The 10,145-nt window shown below is 38.5% G+C and overlaps 1 long non-coding RNA gene across 1 annotated transcript; it reads left to right on the top strand.

Moving 5' to 3' along the window:
• The first annotated feature begins 8,116 nt into the window (after nt 1-8,116).
• On the top strand, nt 8,117-9,412 carry LOC140683937 (uncharacterized). The gene is made up of 2 exons (XR_012055605.1): nt 8,117-8,335; nt 8,634-9,412. It is a non-coding gene; the product is annotated as an uncharacterized lncRNA (long non-coding RNA).
• Nucleotides 9,413-10,145: the final 733 nt, after the last annotated feature.

Below are 10,145 nucleotides of genomic sequence, written 5' to 3'. Positions count from 1 at the left end.
AATTTGTAAAAGCATTGTTATTTCTATGGTTTTCCCCCCCTCCACGCAGCCCCCCGAATGAATCCGACTAGCTCAGAGATATGGGGCTGTGAGGGGAGGAAATAGCAGGGAGAGGGAAATGTATTCAGAAGAGGCTCCTTACCCAGGGTGTTGGTACAGCTCTCTTTATTCTGTGGTGTCCATGGAGAGCGGGGCAAAAGAGGAAGAGCAGGAAGTTACAGGGGTCTATATAGGTTTTGGACAGGGTGGGCTCTCCTGGCTCCCCACCAACCCCATTGGGGCAGGGGGGAGGATTCAGGGGTTATCATGATCAGAGCCACAGAGGCCCTAGGAAAGGGGGGACAAAAGGGTGTCCAGGAGCTCACCGTAACAAAGCATATCAGTTGTAGGTCCATTCCTGCCTTGATACCAGGCAGGACTCTGCATTACTCACTTCTCTTTGTGGAGAATAAAGAAATAAAACCAGAATTTTCAATTAATGATTCAGCTATTTGCTATCTCTTAACATCTTTGCTGCAATATTCTTCAAAGCAGATGGTACTTTTCTCTCTCTTATGGCAACTTAGTATTGTGTGTCTTCAGAAGATAATTTCCTGGTCAAGTCCACTTCATATATGACCAGAGTAAGTTAGCTGAAAAAATTCAATTTTGCACTTGGTGTAAAAAATCCCAGTTAGATTTCCATGTGCTTTATTGTTGTGTCAATAGATTGACATTGTTCAGTGACACTGATAATATAAATATGCAAAAAAGAAATTAAAAAATATTTATTTAAAAAATCAACTTGCCATATAAATTAATTTTTAAATTATAATTGAGTAAAAATGCATTTTCTATCTTAATAATGTATTTATTTTCTATCCCATTAATTTTAGAAACATGCATTAATTACCTTTTTTTTTTGGCTATGACCATGGTTAATGCCTTGGTAATAATAATAACAACAAGAAAAATAATAAACAAAAATACTGGCCTCATTCAGCACAAGGCACCATAATTGTTTGCCATTGAAATCCTACACAGGGAAAAGGGTTAATATAGAGTAAAACACTACGATTTAGTAATTAATGTTCTGTAGTTCTCTCCAAATGCAAAACCCACACTGCCCCTAGAATCTTACAGCCTGAAAGATTATTTGCACGGTTGCTAAAATTAGATGCAAATAGGAAGTTTAATCCATGTACGCAATGATCTGATAAGTGACATTTCTACATATTTGCATATATATTATTTAAAGAGATGGTTTGGTTTGATTAAAATGCAGCCTTAGTGAAAAAACAGAGGAATGCCTTCTCAGACACCTTCAAAATTGTGAATGTAGGATGGTCTTATCACACCATAATTTATTTTAAATTCTATTAAGTGCAGCAGTAAGTTTTAGCCTTATTCTTTTTCCTTCCAGAAGATATTTGAAGTAATAAATAGCTCACTGATTGGAGCTATTTTAAACTTAGCAAGTTAAATACTTAACATTCTCTATGTTCTCCAGTCATCTGGGGAAATAACTGTTCCTTATAAAAAGAACCACGCTGAAACAATTCAGATAGTTCAAAGCATTAGGTTGCCTGCCAGAACTTGCTTAAATGTATTTGTTTTGTGAAATTTAAACAAGGGACACAATATTTATATGTGTATCCTATCATTATGCAATTTGTCTTTTTAGAAATCATTCTTAGGACTGGGCATTTTTAGAGCTATAAAAATGTTTATAAATAAGATTATAAAGTGATACAGTAGATCTAAGTTTGTTTAAAGCACAGGACTGGGAGTCATAAGAACACAGACTTGCTCTGACTTTACTTATGACATTATGGAAGAAAACTTTCTGCAACATTTAAGTTTAAGCATTCATAGAAAAACAAAGGCAACATCAGCAGCCGGGAGGTGGGGACACACAAATAGAATTGTTCCCTTACAGACAAACTTATCCCTCACAAACTGCAGTCAAGGCTCCTCTGCAATTTCATTCACCAAGATCCACAGAATTTTTTCTAGGAAGGAACAAGAACTGAACAGCTCAGTCAGTGTGGCTAATAGCACTTTTATTTTATTTCCCTTTAATTTGCTAATAAGAAAACAAATAGGACATGATAATCCGCTGTTGAAAACACTGCAATGTTGAATCTCTCTCATATTTCTTCTTTGTTCTGTAGACTGTGACACCAACACCAGGCTGTAGCGAGGATTTAAATGATTGTAAACAGGCTATGTCTTGGGACATCTAAGCCTGCCATCCTGCTGCCCATCTGAGACTTCCTAAAGTGAGACTGACAACTCAAAAACTAGGCTTATTTGGGATTTAGAATTATTTACTGTGTTTCCACAGGCAACAACCCTATGACAGCAGCATTACTGTCAAAAATGAGGTGTGCTATATTGCACAAATCACTGTCTAGGCAGACTGCCTTTTAAAAGGGAGACTGAATGTGCCCAGCTGTGTGCTCCATTTTTCTAAGTGCATCAAGCAGCAAAGTGTATCAAACATTCCTCTGCATCAATCTCCACATTCCCAGTGAGGGGGTCATTAGACTCATCAAGCCTCTACCATTGTAGACACCTGTCCATGATGGGGAATGCTCTCCTTTCTCATTTTTAATTATTTTTGACCCTCACAAAAGCAAATATATATATATTTTTTTTTTTTTTTGTAAAGCCATGAGTGTTCTTCTCAGCCTATGTTGCTTTTTCTAATTGAGGTTTAATCGGCTTTTTGTTCCCTGAATCTTCCCTCTTGGGTTCTTTAAGATGTAAATTACTTTTTTTACCCCCACAGCAATAGGGAACTTCCTGATCACTGTGACTTGTGAGAAGGTAACAAGGAGTGGCCGCTCAATAAAACATTCCTTAGCAATCACAGGTGCATCCTTCCCAGCATCAGTACCTCAAACTGACTTGAGTGGTTGCTACCTTTGATACTACTCTGCTGCTGTTAGTACTTCATCTTGTCACTAAAGGTCTGGGAGGCATGAGGACAGAACTTGATATTTAAGGTCAGAGAGAGAGAACATTGGTGTCATTGTTTCTGGAGAGTCATGTAGTCCAGAAAGACAGTGCTCAGCCTGAAACAAAAGCTATACAAATAGGTGTTAACTTGCAGGGTGTGCCCATGGCCATCTCTTTCCCAGTGAGTGGCAGGGTTGGGGAAACCACAGTCTGACTCCCTGTACTCCTTGTCTAAATCCTGCAGAGCCCTGTAATCATCCCTGCATTGCTCAAGATCTCCCTGGTCAGTAACATCAATACTTAAATTAATGAATGGAATTCTTTTTCAGTGAAAAGAGAACAGTCTATGGGCTGGACAGTATATTAAATTTGTTCCATTACTGTGGAAAGGCACAGTGCAGAGCCTTAGGACCAGTCTGCACTTGTCTTGAACCAAACTGGTTGTAGCTTGGTTTAGCAATCAGTAACTACTGCCTGACCTGTTTTAGCTACCTCAATGGGAACTGTCTGTGGTAAAGCCCTAAGAATCCAAAAAAATTAATTTTTCATCCTTAGGATTCAGGGGGTCATCAAGAAGGCTACTATATGCTTCAGTAGAACAGTGTTTTTGTGTCATAAATTTACCTGTATTATTAACACAGCTATTCTGTGAACTAGGAGTTTTAGTTTGAACTAGGAGTGTAAGTATTACACAATTTGTATTTCTAAATTGTTAAAACAAAAATAGGAATAACAATTCATTCTTAGATTCCCCTTAGACCCATACTGATGATGTGTTCCCCTTACCAACAAGATGCAGAGCACTGTGTCCTGTTCTGCTTTATCACCATTATCACACCGGGTCTGGCAGCCCCATGCAGTGACTGGGCCCACTGTGAGCACGCCTCTGCACCAGCTGCGGACTATCAATTTTTATCTTATTATAAGAAGTATTTCTGGCTAATTCTATTCTGGGTAACAAGTCTGATTAATCTGCCCGAGCCAAGCAGTCTGCTTCACTAAGTGTATGAATGCGGAGCCTTGTCGGTGGTGGCCTCCCTGGGTCACTCTCGACACTGCTACCACACTCTGCTACATATGAACTTTCAGGGGATAACACTTATTAGTGTCAGCTTCTGCATGATGTAACAAACTGAAGAAAACGTGTCTTTCAAAATCAAAAGATTTTGAATAAGGTATAATTTTTCTGCAGAAGTTTTAGCTACTTGAGTGTGAGATAAATCTATCACACTTCTAATTTCAATTGCATATACAAAATGGTAATCTAAAGGGAGTCACTTGTGTTGTGTTAATGCAGCCTGACCTGGAAATAGTAAAGGAGATTGTTCATTGTGACTATTTTGCTAAAGATTTATTAAAATAAGTAACAAGATTTTCTTTCAGACCTACACACGTAGACTATCGCCTCTGAGTTAGTATACCTATACTGCTTCTCCAGTGGTGAAGAAACAAACTGGTGTGTGTTTTATATAATGGAAATGCATAGACACCTATACGCACATGCAGGTGTGTGTATGGTTCCAATATAGAGCATGAGCTTTATTGAAAAAATCCCTTAAAATAAAACACTATATGGAAGTAAGACAATATGTGTATCACAGAGTGTGATTCACGCTGAATGCTTATTAATGCTTGCTTCTTCTGAAAAAAAAAAAAGACTTAGAGTCACAAAATCATGTTCTATTTTTCATAAAGTCAATTAATTATGCTGTGTTTTACGATTTTAACCCCAGTTCAAAACTAAATACCACAGTTGCTCATTTACTCTTCCCCTTCCTGATGGGATGGAAAGGAGAATCAGAAAAAGAGTTAAAGACTGTGAGTTAAAATAAGAACAGTTTTGTAATTGAAATAAAGTAACATATAATAATAATAATAATAATAATAATAATAATAATAATAATAATAATAATAATAATAATAGTAACGAAAAGGGAATAAATCCCAAGGAATAAAATCAATGCTCAGTAAAATTACTGACCATCTGCTGACCAATGCTCAGCCTATCCTGAGCTGTCATTGGCAGCTCCTGGGAACTTCCACACATCCTGAGCATGACATTCCATGGTATGGAATATCCCTTTGGCTGGTTCAGGTCAGCTGTCCTGGCCATGGTCCCTCACAGCTCCTTGTGCACTTTGTCACTGGCAGAGCCCGGGATACTGAAAAGTCCTTGACTTGGGATAAAAACTGCTTGGCAACAACCAAACTTTAGTGTGTTATCAACATCATTCTCATACTGATTCCAAAACTGTACCCATCTACTGAGAAGAAAATTGACTCTTTCCAAACTCAAACTAAGACACTGATTTAACTCAAATAACATAAGTATCTTAAAAACTGAAATTTCTTAAAGTGCATTTTAGAAGAAGTGTATAGTTCTTATGAGAAATGAAGTTTTTAATATACTAAAAACTGCAGCATAGGATGGGTTTTTAAAATAAATATTGCCCAGAAGTCTAAGCAAAGATTTGCATTTGGTGGATTTTACAGAATTAAGTTCCTCAGATACTGAAATTTTATTTCTCACACACTCTTATATGGCCTCTTGGCATTAACATTTTCTTGAAGAATTTGCATTCACCACCTGTCTCACAGAACACTTTCATGTATGTTTTTGTGTAAAACTCATTCAAGTTTGTTCACATACATCATATGCTTCAACATTTTGTATTTGTAATGACAAATATAGCCACTAGAGGCATTTTAAGCCATGGAAGTATTTCTATAAATTCAAATTGGTTTATTTGTTTGTCTATATTCTTGATTTTCCTTTATTCCTATATGTTAGTGCAAGTCCTTGAAATTGTTCAAGTGTATTTACACTAAGACAACAGCTGGAAGAAAATTAGATACATGTCTGCAACTTAGGTAGCATGATAGTACCATTTGGGCTAAAGAGACATCTGTTCATCTTAACGATGAAACAAATATAATTGCATACATAGAAGGAATGGATGAACTATCTCACACGACATAATTTCTGGATGCTTATTAATATTATGCTTCTTGCATTAAGGAGGAGCCACCTGTTTGTTTGTTTCTGTGCTGGAGGCTGCTGTTCCCTTTGCAGGGGTGACTGACTTGATATACAGACATTACTGAACTTCTTTTGCCTATATTTCAGTATATTTGCCTGAAGGGAAATCAATATTCCCTTTTTTACCTTAACATTCGGTTATAAACTGCAGGAGTCTAGGAACTGACTCAGAAATCAATTTAATGTTGTCTTTTCTGTAAGCTGTGTTACTAAGTGAAGGGTCAGTATGTTCTGAAACTAGTGTTTGGGCCCATGGAGAGCCTGACTCCAAGTCAGAATGTTTCCCAAGTATATACAAAGATGAATTAATTTTTTAAAAGTTAGATGGCCTTTTGAAAGTCTCAAAGGTTTCAACCACATGATGAATGAAAACAGATTTCTTGTACCTGAACCTCGGCTGTCATCCTTGATGAATTCCTAAGCTAGCCAAAAAGACAGCTAGGAGTGTATCAGTGAGAGAATGACTTGTGCACACCAGTGTGGGTGCACTTGGTGCAACAACAAACTTATAAACAAATAAAGCTGAAAAAGGGAAAGCTGGACTAAAAACACAACAGAGCTGTCTCTGAGTCATGGGCTTTTGCTAACTTAGAGCTAAAAAATAGCACTTGTCATCTTATCCATGCTCATGACAGCCTCAGTAACTTTTAAGATGAATAAACAGTGTTCCCTTCAAAATGGATTTCAGTAAGAGAGGGATAAAAAATATATAATGCAAATAAAAGGCTGCCTGTGAGTCAGTCAGGTCTATGACTCTAACACAATAAATAATATTTGTTAGATAAGAACTTTGAAAAGAGTTTAAAGCATTCCCCATATACTACAAGCTACAGTTTTGGTGCCCTCAGAGTTTTGGTAGAGATTCGGCTCTAATCAATACAGGACATTAAGCTTGAAACCTCAATATGTGTCAGACTTACACTTTGCAAGACAGAAGGTATATGAGAGTTTTAATAGCCAAGCTGTATTATCCTGCTTCTGACAGCTACCAAGACCTTGTGTCCTACAAAGAACAAAACAGGCATCTTACTAATCAAGTTTTTCAGAGAAAACCTGCTCTCAGCTCTTCAGTAGTCAGTGTACACTCAAATAGTTTCTTCTGCTTGTGAAAAGACTAGGGTGCCAGCTACCTGAAAAATATGTGAATATTGCTCAGTAGACACTGTGCAGTCAAGGGTGTCCCAAAATATTTTCAAATAAAATATAAGTTAAATTAGGTGTGAGAAGGAAAATTATATAAGAGACTAAATTAACTCATTGGAATCAACATATACAATTTCCATGGTTCAAATTACAAAGTACCTCTCTATGTTATAGGAAATAAATGAAGAATTGTGAGAAGGAAGGGAAACAAGGCTGCAATGCAGGAACTAGTCAGGGAATTAGGATACAATTATAAAAAAAAATCCATAAGCAAATCATTGACTTTTTAAAAATCTTATTTGTTTCATTATTTGATAAAATGAGGGAAGGTACCTACCTTCATTCAGGAGGGTGGTGCTGGAGCCAACTACCCACTGGCAGAAACTGCAGGAATAATATCTGCATCCAATTTTATCTGATAAAACTTCTCCCTTGTTCTTTGTTCCTGCCTAAGACAAGTTCTGCCCTTTGATGAAGGTGAAAAAGATGGTTTTGAGTGAGGGGTGGTACAGGAAGAAGTTGAGGAATGTGGCTTCACTGCATATTACCTATGCAAGTAAGCAGGAAGGAGAAGAAAGAAAAAAAAAAAGAAAATTTTATTCTTTGTGACTAAAGAGGTATCTTATCTGGAATTAATTTTGTGCTTTCCCTAATTCTATATTTATATTTTATTTGATCTTCCATATTGTTACATAGAAATTAAAAATTTAAATTAATTTGGTAAATCTCAGTGAAATCTAGCACAATTTCTCTAGCATTTGAACTCTCCAATTGTCTAGTGGAACTTTTTCTACTTTTGACTGAAGTGAGTGTATTTCCAAACTATATGTCCCTCCTATTCCAGCATTTCAGTCTTTTCAGAATGAGAGATGGTATAATAATTTTGGATTTTAGACTTGCTTTCAAAGTCCTTGAAAATCACAGGATGAAAAAGCAGGTGACAATATTTTTTCCTGGAGATCTCAGGTTCAATATTCTTGTTGATCATGTTGTGGTTTGACACGGAAAAAGAATTTTTCCGGAAGGAAGAAGTCAATTTGGACATTGACCAATTGAAGGTGGACACGCCTCTGAGAACACAGAGGGGTTAAAAGCAGAATTCCCAGGGGAACTCGCTCTCTTGGGTTCCGGTCAGCGGTCAGTGCAGGACTCTCCCCTGCCCAGCGACGAGCTGGGTGGGGGAGGGGAGAAGCCATGTGGCCTTCGGAGGTAGGCCCAAGGGTGGAACCGGGCTGGCCCCCTGCAGATGGAAGGGTGGAGAAAAATCTGGGATGTCTCCGTTTCTCCCCAGAGTCTCTCTCTCTCCCAAGAGAGAAAAAGAGAGACAGCGGTGGTTTTGCCAGCAGTTCACCGCAGGGAAGGAGAAGAGTGGGGGGGCCGCAAGGTGCCCAGCCGGGCTGTGGGAGCTGGAGCCTGGGCAGCAAGCCATCTCTGGGAGTTGGGACTTTTAACCCTTCCTGAGAAATGAAAGCTTTGTGAAATTTTTTTCCTCCTTGGTTTGAAAAAGAGAGGAAGAGAGACAGCCTGGGACCTGGGATGTTGGAAGGAGAAATTCTAGGTGGGAGGAGATGATGGAGTGGCTGTTTGGCTGGACTTTTTCTTGGTAGCCACAGACTGAACTGATCTTCTCCTCCAAGAGAGACTGTATTTTAGGAGGATGCTGGTGAGCCAAGAGACCTGCTTCAGCTAGGAAAAGACAGAAGTGGAGCGAACAGAGAAAAGTTAGGGAGGTTTGTGGTGGTGCCCCCTGTCTTCAGAGAGGAAGAAGAGAAGAAGAGCTCTGTTCGTGGATCCTCGGCCCCAGGGGAAAATGGGGGGGACTGTTGGTCCCAAAAATGAAAAACTGAACTGTTGTTTTTTCCCCTCTTGGCAGGGGATCCTTGAAAGGAAAAATCCTAAAAGCAGTCTGTCCATCCATGCATTGGTGGTGAGAGCACCGTGCATGGAAAGGAGAGGGTCACCACTGGCAAACTTTTTCTCCGGGCGGTGCCATGTGGTGACATGGAAGCACAGGATGTGGCAGTTGTGTTTCTTGGGGGGTCTGTGGCACAAGAGAGACTCCTCTCTCCCTGCAGATGGACTGGGTGTTGATTATCTGGAGGGTGGAAACCTGATTGGGGTCCAGATTGTGTCTCACTGTGGTTTGTTGGAGTTGGGTGGTGGGAGGAGGAATGCTTTGGAAGGTTTTCATTTTGAATTGTGTGTTTTCTTTCTTCTTCCCCCCCCCCCCCCCTTTTATAGTAGCATAGTGGTAGTAGTTTAATAAAGTTTTTTTCTTGTTATTAAGCTTGGGCCTGCTTTGCTCTGCTCTCGATCGCATTTCACAGCATTCAGTTGAGAGATTGCATTTTCATGGGGGGCACTGGCATTGTGCCAGTGTCAAACCATGACAGATCAATAGATCTACCAACTACAAACCAGCATTCTGTATATTGAGACTCGGGGACAACTGATACTCTATACACATTTTCTTCATTTAGACCTGAAATTACAGCTTTATATTTCAGGCAGACTCCATTGTCTGAATGGTTTTAGTAAGCACAAATCCTAGGTTAGTCTTTTTGATATCTAGCTTCAATAGTATATTAATTTGATATTTCACTAGTTTGCTAAACTATCAGTCCAAGTTGTGTGAGGGAACAATCCAGATATTTACTATTCTTTATTAGTCTGAAGTTCCTTATCTCCAGTTAAAAAAGGTGACAGGGACAGATTCCTAACTCTTAGAATTGCCACAGATTTGGATAGAAACTTTCAAATCAGATAGCACAGACAGAAGGTATTTGTCTTGCAAATTAAAATCTTTAAGAAAAGTCTCATCGTTACAAAAAATTGAGTCAAAAGAGGTATTCCTGTTGCCTGGCACAAAAATGATTATGTGACAAAACCCACATGACTTGAAAATAATAATTTTTTCATTAAAGAATCAGAAAATCCAAATGAACAGCTTCAAACTGTGTCATTATCTACTAATAAAAGATATATAACAAGCAACTTTCAAACTAGCATGAAACTTAAT

This window comes from Taeniopygia guttata, chromosome 4, assembly GCF_048771995.1.
Source record: "Taeniopygia guttata chromosome 4, bTaeGut7.mat, whole genome shotgun sequence".
Classification (NCBI taxonomy): Eukaryota; Metazoa; Chordata; class Aves; order Passeriformes; family Estrildidae; genus Taeniopygia; species Taeniopygia guttata.
The sequence above is the reverse complement of the archived record's forward strand: the minus strand, read 5'-3'. Positions and strand labels throughout refer to the sequence as shown.